This window comes from Loxodonta africana, unplaced genomic scaffold (assembly GCF_030014295.1).
Source record: "Loxodonta africana isolate mLoxAfr1 unplaced genomic scaffold, mLoxAfr1.hap2 scaffold_588, whole genome shotgun sequence".
In the NCBI taxonomy this organism is placed as follows: Eukaryota; Metazoa; Chordata; class Mammalia; order Proboscidea; family Elephantidae; genus Loxodonta; species Loxodonta africana.
The window spans coordinates 59,208-74,322 of NW_026975314.1; the positions used below are offsets into that span (position 1 = coordinate 59,208).

At 75.2% G+C, this 15,115-nt stretch overlaps 6 non-coding genes across 6 annotated transcripts; all 6 read left to right on the top strand.

Annotated features, from left to right (window-relative positions):
- The first annotated feature begins 1,853 nt into the window (after positions 1-1,853).
- LOC135229855 (5S ribosomal RNA) lies at positions 1,854-1,972 on the top strand. Its single transcript, XR_010320522.1, has one exon. It is a non-coding gene; the product is annotated as a 5S ribosomal RNA (ribosomal RNA).
- A 2,322-nt stretch (positions 1,973-4,294) lies between these two features.
- On the top strand, positions 4,295-4,413 carry LOC135229866 (5S ribosomal RNA). The gene has a single exon (XR_010320533.1). It is a non-coding gene; the product is annotated as a 5S ribosomal RNA (ribosomal RNA).
- Positions 4,414-6,698: 2,285 nt separating this feature from the next.
- On the top strand, positions 6,699-6,817 carry LOC135229868 (5S ribosomal RNA). Its single transcript, XR_010320535.1, has one exon. It is a non-coding gene; the product is annotated as a 5S ribosomal RNA (ribosomal RNA).
- Positions 6,818-9,149: 2,332 nt separating this feature from the next.
- On the top strand, positions 9,150-9,268 carry LOC135229869 (5S ribosomal RNA). Its single transcript, XR_010320536.1, has one exon. It is a non-coding gene; the product is annotated as a 5S ribosomal RNA (ribosomal RNA).
- Positions 9,269-11,554: 2,286 nt separating this feature from the next.
- LOC135229870 (5S ribosomal RNA) lies at positions 11,555-11,673 on the top strand. Its single transcript, XR_010320537.1, has one exon. It is a non-coding gene; the product is annotated as a 5S ribosomal RNA (ribosomal RNA).
- Positions 11,674-13,978: 2,305 nt separating this feature from the next.
- Positions 13,979-14,097, top strand: LOC135229871 (5S ribosomal RNA). The gene has a single exon (XR_010320538.1). It is a non-coding gene; the product is annotated as a 5S ribosomal RNA (ribosomal RNA).
- The last annotated feature ends 1,018 nt before the right edge of the window (positions 14,098-15,115 follow it).

Genomic DNA, 15,115 nt, shown 5'->3' on the forward strand with positions numbered 1-15,115 from the left:
CTCCACTCCGACCGGCCTCTGCCCCAACTTGGCTGCTCGGCTGCCCTCCTTCCCTCGGGCTCTGCCCACCCTTCCTGGCTCTGCAGGCCTGCCTCCTGGTGTGCCGGGATGTCTGCTAGTGGATTGGGAGGAGAAGACACCCGGGGCGGGCGGGCCCCTTGCCCTCCCCGGGCAACTTGCTTCGTGTACTCTGGGGGTGGGGGTGGGGCTGGGGCTGGGGCTGAGGCTGGGGCTGGGGCTGGGCCTGGGGCTGGGGGTGCGGGTGGGGACGTGAGACGGCCACAACGGTGGTGGTGGCGGTGGCCGCCGGACACTCGGCCGACTAGCCAGCCTCTCTCTCTGAGGTGTGGCGTGGGGGGGGGGGAGGGGGGTCGGGGAGGCGACGAGGCGGGCGTGGGGGCGGTGGTGAGGCGGCCTTGAGGTGGGGATCTCGTGCCCGGGAGGAACAGGTGCCCTCCTGCCCGGTGTCCCGCGCGGGCCTAGACGTGGCCTCAAGTGGCCTGACCCCGATGAGTGAGTGAGGACGGGTCCTCCTGGCCGTCGGGCACACAGAACTAGGGGAGCCGGGGCCAGTCGAGCTGGGGGCCTCCCCGAGAGGTGCGAGACCGCAGCAGGGGCGTGCGGGGGTCCAGGCCGGGTGGGGTGGTGCGGTGTTGAGCTGGAGGCTATGCGGGGGGCGGGGCGCCGGGCGCGGGGCGGGGACGGCCACGCACGTTTCCTGCAGGGCTGTGGCTCTGGACCGCCAGGGCCAGAAGCAGCCTGCCCGCGGTCAGCGGGGGGTGAGGTGCGGATGGCGGGGGCCGCCGCCCTCCCCGCGCCGGTCGCCCGTCCCCACCCACGCCCCCGCCGCCACCCCACCCCACCCCACAACCCGCCCTCCCTCCTCCCATCGGGGAAGCTCACCAGTGAGCTGGGCAGCTGGGCCAACGCGCCTGCCCCACCGCCCTGGCCCCCCACCGACCCTCCCGTCAGGCTAAGCGCCGCCTGCCCCACCTCCAGCCCCCCAGCAGGACCGGGAGCCTACGTGGGGTCCTGACTGGCCAGTGGGCAGGACGTCCCTCGTCGGTAGGCGTGTGGCTCGTGCGTGGTCTTTCGCCGCTCCCCGGTGCCCTCCCCCGCCAGCACCAGGGCTCGGGGGTCCGGTGGGAAGTACCAGAGGGCCTCCGCGGCACCTAGGAGCAGCCTGGCGCGCAAGGGTTCGCCGTGCTCCTCCGAGTCCCGCGTGGCCCTGGAGGGCCACGGCCGGCCAGGAGGGCGACGAGGGGCAAAGGCGGGAGGGACAGGTGGGCCGGGGACCGGGCCCGGGGCCGGGACTGGGGCCGAGAGCCGGGCCCGGCGAGGGCCCCTTGGAGGAAGGGGAGGCAAAGGGAGGCCCCGCCAGGGGACGGGCCGGGGTGGGGGGAGGGCGAGTGGAGGCCGGGGCCACCCCACGCTGGGCAGGGGGAGAGACGAGAGGCGCTCGGCCAGATGTCGGCGGAAGCAGGCGGCCCGAGTGCCTCCCGGTGCCGCCGCCGGGGGCGAGGGGCGAGCAGGCGGCAGGAGAGCCCCGGCCGGACTGAGGGGGGCCGTGGGGCTTCGCAGGAAGGGCAGGGGGCGCGACCCGGGCGGCCTTCCCGCCTGGCTGACTGCCTTCCTCCCGGTCGCCGCCACCTGCCTGCTTGGAGGCCGGACTCTTGGGCCGGCTGGCCGGGACCCGCACCCTTGGCCAGGCGGGGCGGGCCGGGGCGGGCCGGGGCGGGCCGGGGCGGGGCTGGGCGGCCAAAGCTGGAGGCTGCCGGGGCGGCCAAGGCGCGCTGCGCCGGCGGCTGGGGCCGCTGAGCAGGCTCTTAGGGCGAGCGGCGGCAGGCGCTGACGTCTACGGCCATACCACCCTGAACGCGCCCGATCTCGTCTGATCTCGGAAGCTAAGCAGGGTCGGGCCTGGTTAGTACTTGGATGGGAGACCGCCTGGGAATACCGGGTGCCGTAGGCTTTTACGCCTCCTTTTCTCTTTTGCCGCCAACCCACGGGGCACAGGGACACACGGACACGGACAGGGACGCAACCAGGCCAAGAAGCCCGGCCCAGGGGCCCGGCCAGCGGCCCTCGGGCACCAGGAAAGCTTCGGGGGTGGCGGCGGCGTCGACGAGGACGACGACGGCGACGACGACGACGGCGGACGACGGCGGCCCGGCACTCCAGTCCAGTCGGGCCGCAGCGCTTCCCGGCCGCCCCTACTCTCCCCCGCTCCCACCCCCCGCCCGGGCCTTCAGGTTCAGGCCCTGCGGGAGCGCGCCCTGCCCTCGTGGCGGTGGGAGACGCTCCCCGTGGCGCCAGAGCCTCTCCTTGGGGCCGGAGCTCTGTCCTTGTCCAGCGGGGGCAGGCCCCTGGCTCAGAGGGCCTTCGGGAGCCACCCGGGCCGCCTCCGCCCTGCCGCCCCCCCACCCTCCACCCCGACCGGCCTCTGCCCCAACTTGGCTGCTCGGCTGCCCTCCTTCCCTCGGGCTCTGCCCACCCTTCCTGGCTCTGCAGGCCTGCCTCCTGGTGTGCCGGGATGTCTGCTAGTGGATTGGGAGGAGAAGACACCCGGGGCGGGCGGGCCCCTTGCCCTCCCCGGGCAACTTGCTTCGTGTACTCTGGGGGTGGGGGTGGGGCTGGGGCTGGGGCTGAGGCTGGGGCTGGGGCTGGGCCTGGGGCTGGGGGTGCGGGTGGGGACGTGAGACGGCCACAACGGTGGTGGTGGCGGTGGCCGCCGGACACTCGGCCGACTAGCCAGCCTCTCTCTCTGAGGTGTGGCGTGGGGGGGGGGGAGGGGGGTCGGGGAGGCGACGAGGCGGGCGTGGGGGCGGTGGTGAGGCGGCCTTGAGGTGGGGATCTCGTGCCCGGGAGGAACAGGTGCCCTCCTGCCCTGTGTCCCGCGCGGGCCTAGACGTGGCCTCAAGTGGCCTGACCCCGATGAGTGAGTGAGGACGGGTCCTCCTGGCCGTCGGGCACACAGAACTAGGGGAGCCGGGGCCAGTCGAGCTGGGGGCCTCCCCGAGAGGTGCGAGACCGCAGCAGGGGCGTGCGGGGGTCCAGGCCGGGTGGGGTGGTGCGGTGTTGAGCTGGAGGCTATGCGGGGGGCGGGGCGCCGGGCGCGGGGCGGGGACGGCCACGCACGTTTCCTGCAGGGCTGTGGCTCTGGACCGCCAGGGCCAGAAGCAGCCTGCCCGCGGTCAGCGGGGGGTGAGGTGCGGATGGCGGGGGCCGCCCGCCCTCCCCGCGCCGGTCGCCCGTCCCCACCCACGCCCCCGCCGCCACCCCACCCCACCCCACCCCACCCCACCCCACAACCCGCCCTCCCTCCTCCCATCGGGGAAGCTCACCAGTGAGCTGGGCAGCTGGGCCAACGCGCCTGCCCCACCGCCCTGGCCCCCCACCGACCCTCCCGTCAGGCTAAGCGCCGCCTGCCCCACCTCCAGCCCCCCAGCAGGACCGGGAGCCTACGTGGGGTCCTGACTGGCCAGTGGGCAGGACGTCCCTCGTCGGTAGGCGTGTGGCTCGTGCGTGGTCTTTCGCCGCTCCCCGGTGCCCTCCCCCGCCAGCACCAGGGCTCGGGGGTCCGGTGGGAAGTACCAGAGGGCCTCCGCGGCACCTAGGAGCAGCCTGGCGCGCAAGGGTTCGCCGTGCTCCTCCGAGTCCCGCGTGGCCCTGGAGGGCCACGGCCGGCCAGGAGGGCGACGAGGGGCAAAGGCGGGAGGGACAGGTGGGCCGGGGACCGGGCCCGGGGCCGGGACTGGGGCCGAGAGCCGGGCCCGGCGAGGGCCCCTTGGAGGAAGGGGAGGCAAAGGGAGGCCCGGCCAGGGGACGGGCCGGGGTGGGGGGAGGGCGAGTGGAGGCCGGGGCCACCCCACGCTGGGCAGGGGGAGAGACGAGAGGCGCTCGGCCAGATGTCGGCGGAAGCAGGCGGCCCGAGTGCCTCCCGGTGCCGCCGCCGGGGGCGAGGGGCGAGCAGGCGGCAGGAGAGCCCCGGCCGGACTGAGGGGGGCCGTGGGGCTTCGCAGGAAGGGCAGGGGGCGCGACCCGGGCGGCCTTCCCGCCTGGCTGACTGCCTTCCTCCCGGTCGCCGCCACCTGCCTGCTTGGAGGCCGGACTCTTGGGCCGGCTGGCCGGGACCCGCACCCTTGGCCAGGCGGGGCGGGCCGGGGCGGGCCGGGGCGGGCCGGGGCGGGGCTGGGCGGCCAAAGCTGGAGGCTGCCGGGGCGGCCAAGGCGCGCTGCGCCGGCGGCTGGGGCCGCTGAGCAGGCTCTTAGGGCGAGCGGCGGCAGGCGCTGACGTCTACGGCCATACCACCCTGAACGCGCCCGATCTCGTCTGATCTCGGAAGCTAAGCAGGGTCGGGCCTGGTTAGTACTTGGATGGGAGACCGCCTGGGAATACCGGGTGCCGTAGGCTTTTACGCCTCCTTTTCTCTTTTGCCGCCAACCCACGGGGCACAGGGACACACGGACACGGACAGGGACGCAACCAGGCCAAGAAGCCCGGCCCAGGGGCCCGGCCAGCGGCCCTCGGGCACCAGGAAAGCTTCGGGGGTGGCGGCGGCGTCGACGAGGACGACGACGGCGACGACGACGACGGCGGACGACGGCGGCCCGGCACTCCAGTCCAGTCGGGCCGCAGCGCTTCCCGGCCGCCCCTACTCTCCCCCGCTCCCACCCCCCGCCCGGGCCTTCAGGTTCAGGCCCTGCGGGAGCGCGCCCTGCCCTCGTGGCGGTGGGAGACGCTCCCCGTGGCGCCAGAGCCTCTCCTTGGGGCCGGAGCTCTGTCCTTGTCCAGCGGGGGCAGGCCCCTGGCTCAGAGGGCCTTCGGGAGCCACCCGGGCCGCCTCCGCCCTGCCGCCCCCCCACCCTCCACCCCGACCGGCCTCTGCCCCAACTTGGCTGCTCGGCTGCCCTCCTTCCCTCGGGCTCTGCCCACCCTTCCTGGCTCTGCAGGCCTGCCTCCTGGTGTGCCGGGATGTCTGCTAGTGGATTGGGAGGAGAAGACACCCGGGGCGGGCGGGCCCCTTGCCCTCCCCGGGCAACTTGCTTCGTGTACTCTGGGGGTGGGGGTGGGGCTGGGGCTGGGGCTGAGGCTGGGGCTGGGGCTGGGCCTGGGGCTGGGGGTGCGGGTGGGGACGTGAGACGGCCACAACGGTGGTGGTGGCGGTGGCCGCCGGACACTCGGCCGACTAGCCAGCCTCTCTCTCTGAGGTGTGGCGTGGGGGGGGGAGGGGGGTCGGGGAGGCGACGAGGCGGGCGTGGGGGCGGTGGTGAGGCGGCCTTGAGGTGGGGATCTCGTGCCCGGGAGGAACAGGTGCCCTCCTGCCCGGTGTCCCGCGCGGGCCTAGACGTGGCCTCAAGTGGCCTGACCCCGATGAGTGAGTGAGGACGGGTCCTCCTGGCCGTCGGGCACACAGAACTAGGGGAGCCGGGGCCAGTCGAGCTGGGGGCCTCCCCGAGAGGTGCGAGACCGCAGCAGGGGCGTGCGGGGGTCCAGGCCGGGTGGGGTGGTGCGGTGTTGAGCTGGAGGCTATGCGGGGGGCGGGGCGCCGGGCGCGGGGCGGGGACGGCCACGCACGTTTCCTGCAGGGCTGTGGCTCTGGACCGCCAGGGCCAGAAGCAGCCTGCCCGCGGTCAGCGGGGGGTGAGGTGCGGATGGCGGGGGCCGCCCGCTCTCCCCGCGCCGGTCGCCCGTCCCCACCCACGCCCCCGCCGCCACCCCACCCCACCCCACAACCCGCCCTCCCTCCTCCCATCGGGGAAGCTCACCAGTGAGCTGGGCAGCTGGGCCAACGCGCCTGCCCCACCGCCCTGGCCCCCCACCGACCCTCCCGTCAGGCTAAGCGCCGCCTGCCCCACCTCCAGCCCCCCAGCAGGACCGGGAGCCTACGTGGGGTCCTGACTGGCCAGTGGGCAGGACGTCCCTCGTCGGTAGGCGTGTGGCTCGTGCGTGGTCTTTCGCCGCTCCCCGGTGCCCTCCCCCGCCAGCACCAGGGCTCGGGGGTCCGGTGGGAAGTACCAGAGGGCCTCCGCGGCACCTAGGAGCAGCCTGGCGCGCAAGGGTTCGCCGTGCTCCTCCGAGTCCCGCGTGGCCCTGGAGGGCCACGGCCGGCCAGGAGGGCGACGAGGGGCAAAGGCGGGAGGGACAGGTGGGCCGGGGACCGGGCCCGGGGCCGGGACTGGGGCCGAGAGCCGGGCCCGGCGAGGGCCCCTTGGAGGAAGGGGAGGCAAAGGGAGGCCCCGCCAGGGGACGGGCCGGGGTGGGGGGAGGGCGAGTGGAGGCCGGGGCCACCCCACGCTGGGCAGGGGGAGAGACGAGAGGCGCTCGGCCAGATGTCGGCGGAAGCAGGCGGCCCGAGTGCCTCCCGGTGCCGCCGCCGGGGGCGAGGGGCGAGCAGGCGGCAGGAGAGCCCCGGCCGGACTGAGGGGGGCCGTGGGGCTTCGCAGGAAGGGCAGGGGGCGCGACCCGGGCGGCCTTCCCGCCTGGCTGACTGCCTTCCTCCCGGTCGCCGCCACCTGCCTGCTTGGAGGCCGGACTCTTGGGCCGGCTGGCCGGGACCCGCACCCTTGGCCAGGCGGGGCGGGCCGGGGCGGGGCTGGGCGGCCAAAGCTGGAGGCTGCCGGGGCGGCCAAGGCGCGCTGCGCCGGCGGCTGGGGCCGCTGAGCAGGCTCTTAGGGCGAGCGGCGGCAGGCGCTGACGTCTACGGCCATACCACCCTGAACGCGCCCGATCTCGTCTGATCTCGGAAGCTAAGCAGGGTCGGGCCTGGTTAGTACTTGGATGGGAGACCGCCTGGGAATACCGGGTGCTGTAGGCTTTTACGCCTCCTTTTCTCTTTTGCCGCCAACCCACGGGGCACAGGGACACACGGACACGGACAGGGACGCAACCAGGCCAGGAAGCCCGGCCCAGGGGCCCGGCCAGCGGCCCTCGGGCACCAGGAAAGCTTCGGGGGTGGCGGCGGCGTCGACGAGGAAGACGACGGCGACGACGACGACGGCGGACGACGGCGGCCCGGCACTCCAGTCCAGTCGGGCCGCAGCGCTTCCCGGCCGCCCCTACTCTCCCCCGCTCCCACCCCCCGCCCGGGCCTTCAGGTTCAGGCCCTGCGGGAGCGCGCCCTGCCCTCGTGGCGGTGGGAGACGCTCCCCGTGGCGCCAGAGCCTCTCCTTGGGGCCGGAGCTCTGTCCTTGTCCAGCGGGGGCAGGCCCCTGGCTCAGAGGGCCTTCGGGAGCCACCCGGGCCGCCTCCGCCCTGCCGCCCCCCCACCCTCCACCCCGACCGGCCTCTGCCCCAACTTGGCTGCTCGGCTGCCCTCCTTCCCTCGGGCTCTGCCCACCCTTCCTGGCTCTGCAGGCCTGCCTCCTGGTGTGCCGGGATGTCTGCTAGTGGATTGGGAGGAGAAGACACCCGGGGCGGGCGGGCCCCTTGCCCTCCCCGGGGCGGGCGGGCCCCTTGCCCTCCCCGGGCAACTTGCTTCGTGTACTCTGGGGGTGGGGGTGGGGCTGGGGCTGGGGCTGAGGCTGGGGCTGGGGCTGGGCCTGGGGCTGGGGGTGCGGGTGGGGACGTGAGACGGCCACAACGGTGGTGGTGGCGGTGGCCGCCGGACACTCGGCCGACTAGCCAGCCTCTCTCTCTGAGGTGTGGCGTGGGGGGGGGGAGGGGGGTCGGGGAGGCGACGAGGCGGGCGTGGGGGCGGTGGTGAGGCGGCCTTGAGGTGGGGATCTCGTGCCCGGGAGGAACAGGTGCCCTCCTGCCCGGTGTCCCGCGCGGGCCTAGACGTGGCCTCAAGTGGCCTGACCCCGATGAGTGAGTGAGGACGGGTCCTCCTGGCCGTCGGGCACACAGAACTAGGGGAGCCGGGGCCAGTCGAGCTGGGGGCCTCCCCGAGAGGTGCGAGACCGCAGCAGGGGCGTGCGGGGGTCCAGGCCGGGTGGGGTGGTGCGGTGTTGAGCTGGAGGCTATGCGGGGGGCGGGGCGCCGGGCGCGGGGCGGGGACGGCCACGCACGTTTCCTGCAGGGCTGTGGCTCTGGACCGCCAGGGCCAGAAGCAGCCTGCCCGCGGTCAGCGGGGGGTGAGGTGCGGATGGCGGGGGCCGCCGCCCTCCCCGCGCCGGTCGCCCGTCCCCACCCACGCCCCCGCCGCCACCCCACCCCACCCCACAACCCGCCCTCCCTCCTCCCATCGGGGAAGCTCACCAGTGAGCTGGGCAGCTGGGCCAACGCGCCTGCCCCACCGCCCTGGCCCCCCACCGACCCTCCCGTCAGGCTAAGCGCCGCCTGCCCCACCTCCAGCCCCCCAGCAGGACCGGGAGCCTACGTGGGGTCCTGACTGGCCAGTGGGCAGGACGTCCCTCGTCGGTAGGCGTGTGGCTCGTGCGTGGTCTTTCGCCGCTCCCCGGTGCCCTCCCCCGCCAGCACCAGGGCTCGGGGGTCCGGTGGGAAGTACCAGAGGGCCTCCGCGGCACCTAGGAGCAGCCTGGCGCGCAAGGGTTCGCCGTGCTCCTCCGAGTCCCGCGTGGCCCTGGAGGGCCACGGCCGGCCAGGAGGGCGACGAGGGGCAAAGGCGGGAGGGACAGGTGGGCCGGGGACCGGGCCCGGGGCCGGGACTGGGGCCGAGAGCCGGGCCCGGCGAGGGCCCCTTGGAGGAAGGGGAGGCAAAGGGAGGCCCCGCCAGGGGACGGGCCGGGGTGGGGGGAGGGCGAGTGGAGGCCGGGGCCACCCCACGCTGGGCAGGGGGAGAGATGAGAGGCGCTCGGCCAGATGTCGGCGGAAGCAGGCGGCCCGAGTGCCTCCCGGTGCCGCCGCCGGGGGCGAGGGGCGAGCAGGCGGCAGGAGAGCCCCGGCCGGACTGAGGGGGGCCGTGGGGCTTCGCAGGAAGGGCAGGGGGCGCGACCCGGGCGGCCTTCCCGCCTGGCTGACTGCCTTCCTCCCGGTCGCCGCCACCTGCCTGCTTGGAGGCCGGACTCTTGGGCCGGCTGGCCGGGACCCGCACCCTTGGCCAGGCGGGGCGGGCCGGGGCGGGCCGGGGCGGGCCGGGGCGGGGCTGGGCGGCCAAAGCTGGAGGCTGCCGGGGCGGCCAAGGCGCGCTGCGCCGGCGGCTGGGGCCGCTGAGCAGGCTCTTAGGGCGAGCGGCGGCAGGCGCTGACGTCTACGGCCATACCACCCTGAACGCGCCCGATCTCGTCTGATCTCGGAAGCTAAGCAGGGTCGGGCCTGGTTAGTACTTGGATGGGAGACCGCCTGGGAATACCGGGTGCTGTAGGCTTTTACGCCTCCTTTTCTCTTTTGCCGCCAACCCACGGGGCACAGGGACACACGGACACGGACAGGGACGCAACCAGGCCAAGAAGCCCGGCCCAGGGGCCCGGCCAGCGGCCCTCGGGCACCAGGAAAGCTTCGGGGGTGGCGGCGGCGTCGACGAGGAAGACGACGGCGACGACGACGACGGCGGACGACGGCGGCCCGGCACTCCAGTCCAGTCGGGCCGCAGCGCTTCCCGGCCGCCCCTACTCTCCCCCGCTCCCACCCCCCGCCCGGGCCTTCAGGTTCAGGCCCTGCGGGAGCGCGCCCTGCCCTCGTGGCGGTGGGAGACGCTCCCCGTGGCGCCAGAGCCTCTCCTTGGGGCCGGAGCTCTGTCCTTGTCCAGCGGGGGCAGGCCCCTGGCTCAGAGGGCCTTCGGGAGCCACCCGGGCCGCCTCCGCCCTGCCGCCCCCCCACCCTCCACCCCGACCGGCCTCTGCCCCAACTTGGCTGCTCGGCTGCCCTCCTTCCCTCGGGCTCTGCCCACCCTTCCTGGCTCTGCAGGCCTGCCTCCTGGTGTGCCGGGATGTCTGCTAGTGGATTGGGAGGAGAAGACACCCGGGGCGGGCGGGCCCCTTGCCCTCCCCGGGCAACTTGCTTCGTGTACTCTGGGGGTGGGGGTGGGGCTGGGGCTGGGGCTGAGGCTGGGGCTGGGGCTGGGCCTGGGGCTGGGGGTGCGGGTGGGGACGTGAGACGGCCACAACGGTGGTGGTGGCGGTGGCCGCCGGACACTCGGCCGACTAGCCAGCCTCTCTCTCTGAGGTGTGGCGTGGGGGGGGGGAGGGGGGTCGGGGAGGCGACGAGGCGGGCGTGGGGGCGGTGGTGAGGCGGCCTTGAGGTGGGGATCTCGTGCCCGGGAGGAACAGGTGCCCTCCTGCCCGGTGTCCCGCGCGGGCCTAGACGTGGCCTCAAGTGGCCTGACCCCGATGAGTGAGTGAGGACGGGTCCTCCTGGCCGTCGGGCACACAGAACTAGGGGAGCCGGGGCCAGTCGAGCTGGGGGCCTCCCCGAGAGGTGCGAGACCGCAGCAGGGGCGTGCGGGGGTCCAGGCCGGGTGGGGTGGTGCGGTGTTGAGCTGGAGGCTATGCGGGGGGCGGGGCGCCGGGCGCGGGGCGGGGACGGCCACGCACGTTTCCTGCAGGGCTGTGGCTCTGGACCGCCAGGGCCAGAAGCAGCCTGCCCGCGGTCAGCGGGGGGTGAGGTGCGGATGGCGGGGGCCGCCCGCTCTCCCCGCGCCGGTCGCCCGTCCCCACCCACGCCCCCGCCGCCACCCCACCCCACCCCACAACCCGCCCTCCCTCCTCCCATCGGGGAAGCTCACCAGTGAGCTGGGCAGCTGGGCCAACGCGCCTGCCCCACCGCCCTGGCCCCCCACCGACCCTCCCGTCAGGCTAAGCGCCGCCTGCCCCACCTCCAGCCCCCCAGCAGGACCGGGAGCCTACGTGGGGTCCTGACTGGCCAGTGGGCAGGACGTCCCTCGTCGGTAGGCGTGTGGCTCGTGCGTGGTCTTTCGCCGCTCCCCGGTGCCCTCCCCCGCCAGCACCAGGGCTCGGGGGTCCGGTGGGAAGTACCAGAGGGCCTCCGCGGCACCTAGGAGCAGCCTGGCGCGCAAGGGTTCGCCGTGCTCCTCCGAGTCCCGCGTGGCCCTGGAGGGCCACGGCCGGCCAGGAGGGCGACGAGGGGCAAAGGCGGGAGGGACAGGTGGGCCGGGGACCGGGCCCGGGGCCGGGACTGGGGCCGAGAGCCGGGCCCGGCGAGGGCCCCTTGGAGGAAGGGGAGGCAAAGGGAGGCCCCGCCAGGGGACGGGCCGGGGTGGGGGAAGGGCGAGTGGAGGCCGGGGCCACCCCACGCTGGGCAGGGGGAGAGACGAGAGGCGCTCGGCCAGATGTCGGCGGAAGCAGGCGGCCCGAGTGCCTCCCGGTGCCGCCGCCGGGGGCGAGGGGCGAGCAGGCGGCAGGAGAGCCCCGGCCGGACTGAGGGGGGCCGTGGGGCTTCGCAGGAAGGGCAGGGGGCGCGACCCGGGCGGCCTTCCCGCCTGGCTGACTGCCTTCCTCCCGGTCGCCGCCACCTGCCTGCTTGGAGGCCGGACTCTTGGGCCGGCTGGCCGGGACCCGCACCCTTGGCCAGGCGGGGCGGGCCGGGGCGGGGCTGGGCGGCCAAAGCTGGAGGCTGCCGGGGCGGCCAAGGCGCGCTGCGCCGGCGGCTGGGGCCGCTGAGCAGGCTCTTAGGGCGAGCGGCGGCAGGCGCTGACGTCTACGGCCATACCACCCTGAACGCGCCCGATCTCGTCTGATCTCGGAAGCTAAGCAGGGTCGGGCCTGGTTAGTACTTGGATGGGAGACCGCCTGGGAATACCGGGTGCTGTAGGCTTTTACGCCTCCTTTTCTCTTTTGCCGCCAACCCACGGGGCACAGGGACACACGGACACGGACAGGGACGCAACCAGGCCAGGAAGCCCGGCCCAGGGGCCCGGCCAGCGGCCCTCGGGCACCAGGAAAGCTTCGGGGGTGGCGGCGGCGTCGACGAGGAAGACGACGGCGACGACGACGACGGCGGACGACGGCGGCCCGGCACTCCAGTCCAGTCGGGCCGCAGCGCTTCCCGGCCGCCCCTACTCTCCCCCGCTCCCACCCCCCGCCCGGGCCTTCAGGTTCAGGCCCTGCGGGAGCGCGCCCTGCCCTCGTGGCGGTGGGAGACGCTCCCCGTGGCGCCAGAGCCTCTCCTTGGGGCCGGAGCTCTGTCCTTGTCCAGCGGGGGCAGGCCCCTGGCTCAGAGGGCCTTCGGGAGCCACCCGGGCCGCCTCCGCCCTGCCGCCCCCCCACCCTCCACTCCGACCGGCCTCTGCCCCAACTTGGCTGCTCGGCTGCCCTCCTTCCCTCGGGCTCTGCCCACCCTTCCTGGCTCTGCAGGCCTGCCTCCTGGTGTGCCGGGATGTCTGCTAGTGGATTGGGAGGAGAAGACACCCGGGGCGGGCGGGCCCCTTGCCCTCCCCGGGCAACTTGCTTCGTGTACTCTGGGGGTGGGGGTGGGGCTGGGGCTGGGGCTGAGGCTGGGGCTGGGGCTGGGCCTGGGGCTGGGGGTGCGGGTGGGGACGTGAGACGGCCACAACGGTGGTGGTGGCGGTGGCCGCCGGACACTCGGCCGACTAGCCAGCCTCTCTCTCTGAGGTGTGGCGTGGGGGGGGGGAGGGGGGTCGGGGAGGCGACGAGGCGGGCGTGGGGGCGGTGGTGAGGCGGCCTTGAGGTGGGGATCTCGTGCCCGGGAGGAACAGGTGCCCTCCTGCCCGGTGTCCCGCGCGGGCCTAGACGTGGCCTCAAGTGGCCTGACCCCGATGAGTGAGTGAGGACGGGTCCTCCTGGCCGTCGGGCACACAGAACTAGGGGAGCCGGGGCCAGTCGAGCTGGGGGCCTCCCCGAGAGGTGCGAGACCGCAGCAGGGGCGTGCGGGGGTCCAGGCCGGGTGGGGTGGTGCGGTGTTGAGCTGGAGGCTATGCGGGGGGCGGGGCGCCGGGCGCGGGGCGGGGACGGCCACGCACGTTTCCTGCAGGGCTGTGGCTCTGGACCGCCAGGGCCAGAAGCAGCCTGCCCGCGGTCAGCGGGGGGTGAGGTGCGGATGGCGGGGGCCGCCGCCCTCCCCGCGCCGGTCGCCCGTCCCCACCCACGCCCCCGCCGCCACCCCACCCCACCCCACAACCCGCCCTCCCTCCTCCCATCGGGGAAGCTCACCAGTGAGCTGGGCAGCTGGGCCAACGCGCCTGCCCCACCGCCCTGGCCCCCCACCGACCCTCCCGTCAGGCTAAGCGCCGCCTGCCCCACCTCCAGCCCCCCAGCAGGACCGGGAGCCTACGTGGGGTCCTGACTGGCCAGTGGGCAGGACGTCCCTCGTCGGTAGGCGTGTGGCTCGTGCGTGGTCTTTCGCCGCTCCCCGGTGCCCTCCCCCGCCAGCACCAGGGCTCGGGGGTCCGGTGGGAAGTACCAGAGGGCCTCCGCGGCACCTAGGAGCAGCCTGGCGCGCAAGGGTTCGCCGTGCTCCTCCGAGTCCCGCGTGGCCCTGGAGGGCCACGGCCGGCCAGGAGGGCGACGAGGGGCAAAGGCGGGAGGGACAGGTGGGCCGGGGACCGGGCCCGGGGCCGGGACTGGGGCCGAGAGCCGGGCCCGGCGAGGGCCCCTTGGAGGAAGGGGAGGCAAAGGGAGGCCCCGCCAGGGGACGGGCCGGGGTGGGGGGAGGGCGAGTGGAGGCCGGGGCCACCCCACGCTGGGCAGGGGGAGAGACGAGAGGCGCTCGGCCAGATGTCGGCGGAAGCAGGCGGCCCGAGTGCCTCCCGGTGCCGCCGCCGGGGGCGAGGGGCGAGCAGGCGGCAGGAGAGCCCCGGCCGGACTGAGGGGGGCCGTGGGGCTTCGCAGGAAGGGCAGGGGGCGCGACCCGGGCGGCCTTCCCGCCTGGCTGACTGCCTTCCTCCCGGTCGCCGCCACCTGCCTGCTTGGAGGCCGGACTCTTGGGCCGGCTGGCCGGGACCCGCACCCTTGGCCAGGCGGGGCGGGCCGGGGCGGGCCGGGGCGGGCCGGGGCGGGGCTGGGCGGCCAAAGCTGGAGGCTGCCGGGGCGGCCAAGGCGCGCTGCGCCGGCGGCTGGGGCCGCTGAGCAGGCTCTTAGGGCGAGCGGCGGCAGGCGCTGACGTCTACGGCCATACCACCCTGAACGCGCCCGATCTCGTCTGATCTCGGAAGCTAAGCAGGGTCGGGCCTGGTTAGTACTTGGATGGGAGACCGCCTGGGAATACCGGGTGCTGTAGGCTTTTACGCCTCCTTTTCTCTTTTGCCGCCAACCCACGGGGCACAGGGACACACGGACACGGACAGGGACGCAACCAGGCCAAGAAGCCCGGCCCAGGGGCCCGGCCAGCGGCCCTCGGGCACCAGGAAAGCTTCGGGGGTGGCGGCGGCGTCGACGAGGACGACGACGGCGACGACGACGACGGCGGACGACGGCGGCCCGGCACTCCAGTCCAGTCGGGCCGCAGCGCTTCCCGGCCGCCCCTACTCTCCCCCGCTCCCACCCCCCGCCCGGGCCTTCAGGTTCAGGCCCTGCGGGAGCGCGCCCTGCCCTCGTGGCGGTGGGAGACGCTCCCCGTGGCGCCAGAGCCTCTCCTTGGGGCCGGAGCTCTGTCCTTGTCCAGCGGGGGCAGGCCCCTGGCTCAGAGGGCCTTCGGGAGCCACCCGGGCCGCCTCCGCCCTGCCGCCCCCCCACCCTCCACCCCGACCGGCCTCTGCCCCAACTTGGCTGCTCGGCTGCCCTCCTTCCCTCGGGCTCTGCCCACCCTTCCTGGCTCTGCAGGCCTGCCTCCTGGTGTGCCGGGATGTCTGCTAGTGGATTGGGAGGAGAAGACACCCGGGGCGGGCGGGCCCCTTGCCCTCCCCGGGCAACTTGCTTCGTGTACTCTGGGGGTGGGGGTGGGGCTGGGGCTGGGGCTGAGGCTGGGGCTGGGGCTGGGCCTGGGGCTGGGGGTGCGGGTGGGGACGTGAGACGGCCACAACGGTGGTGGTGGCGGTGGCCGCCGGACACTCGGCCGACTAGCCAGCCTCTCTCTCTGAGGTGTGGCGTGGGGGGGGGGAGGGGGGTCGGGGAGGCGACGAGGCGGGCGTGGGGGCGGTGGTGAGGCGGCCTTGAGGTGGGGATCTCGTGCCCGGGAGGAACAGGTGCCCTCCTGCCCGGTGTCCCGCGCGGGCCTAGACGTGGCCTCAAGTGGCCTGACCCCGATGAGTGAGTGAGGACGGGTCCTCCTGGCCGTCGGGCACACAGAACTAGGGGAGCCG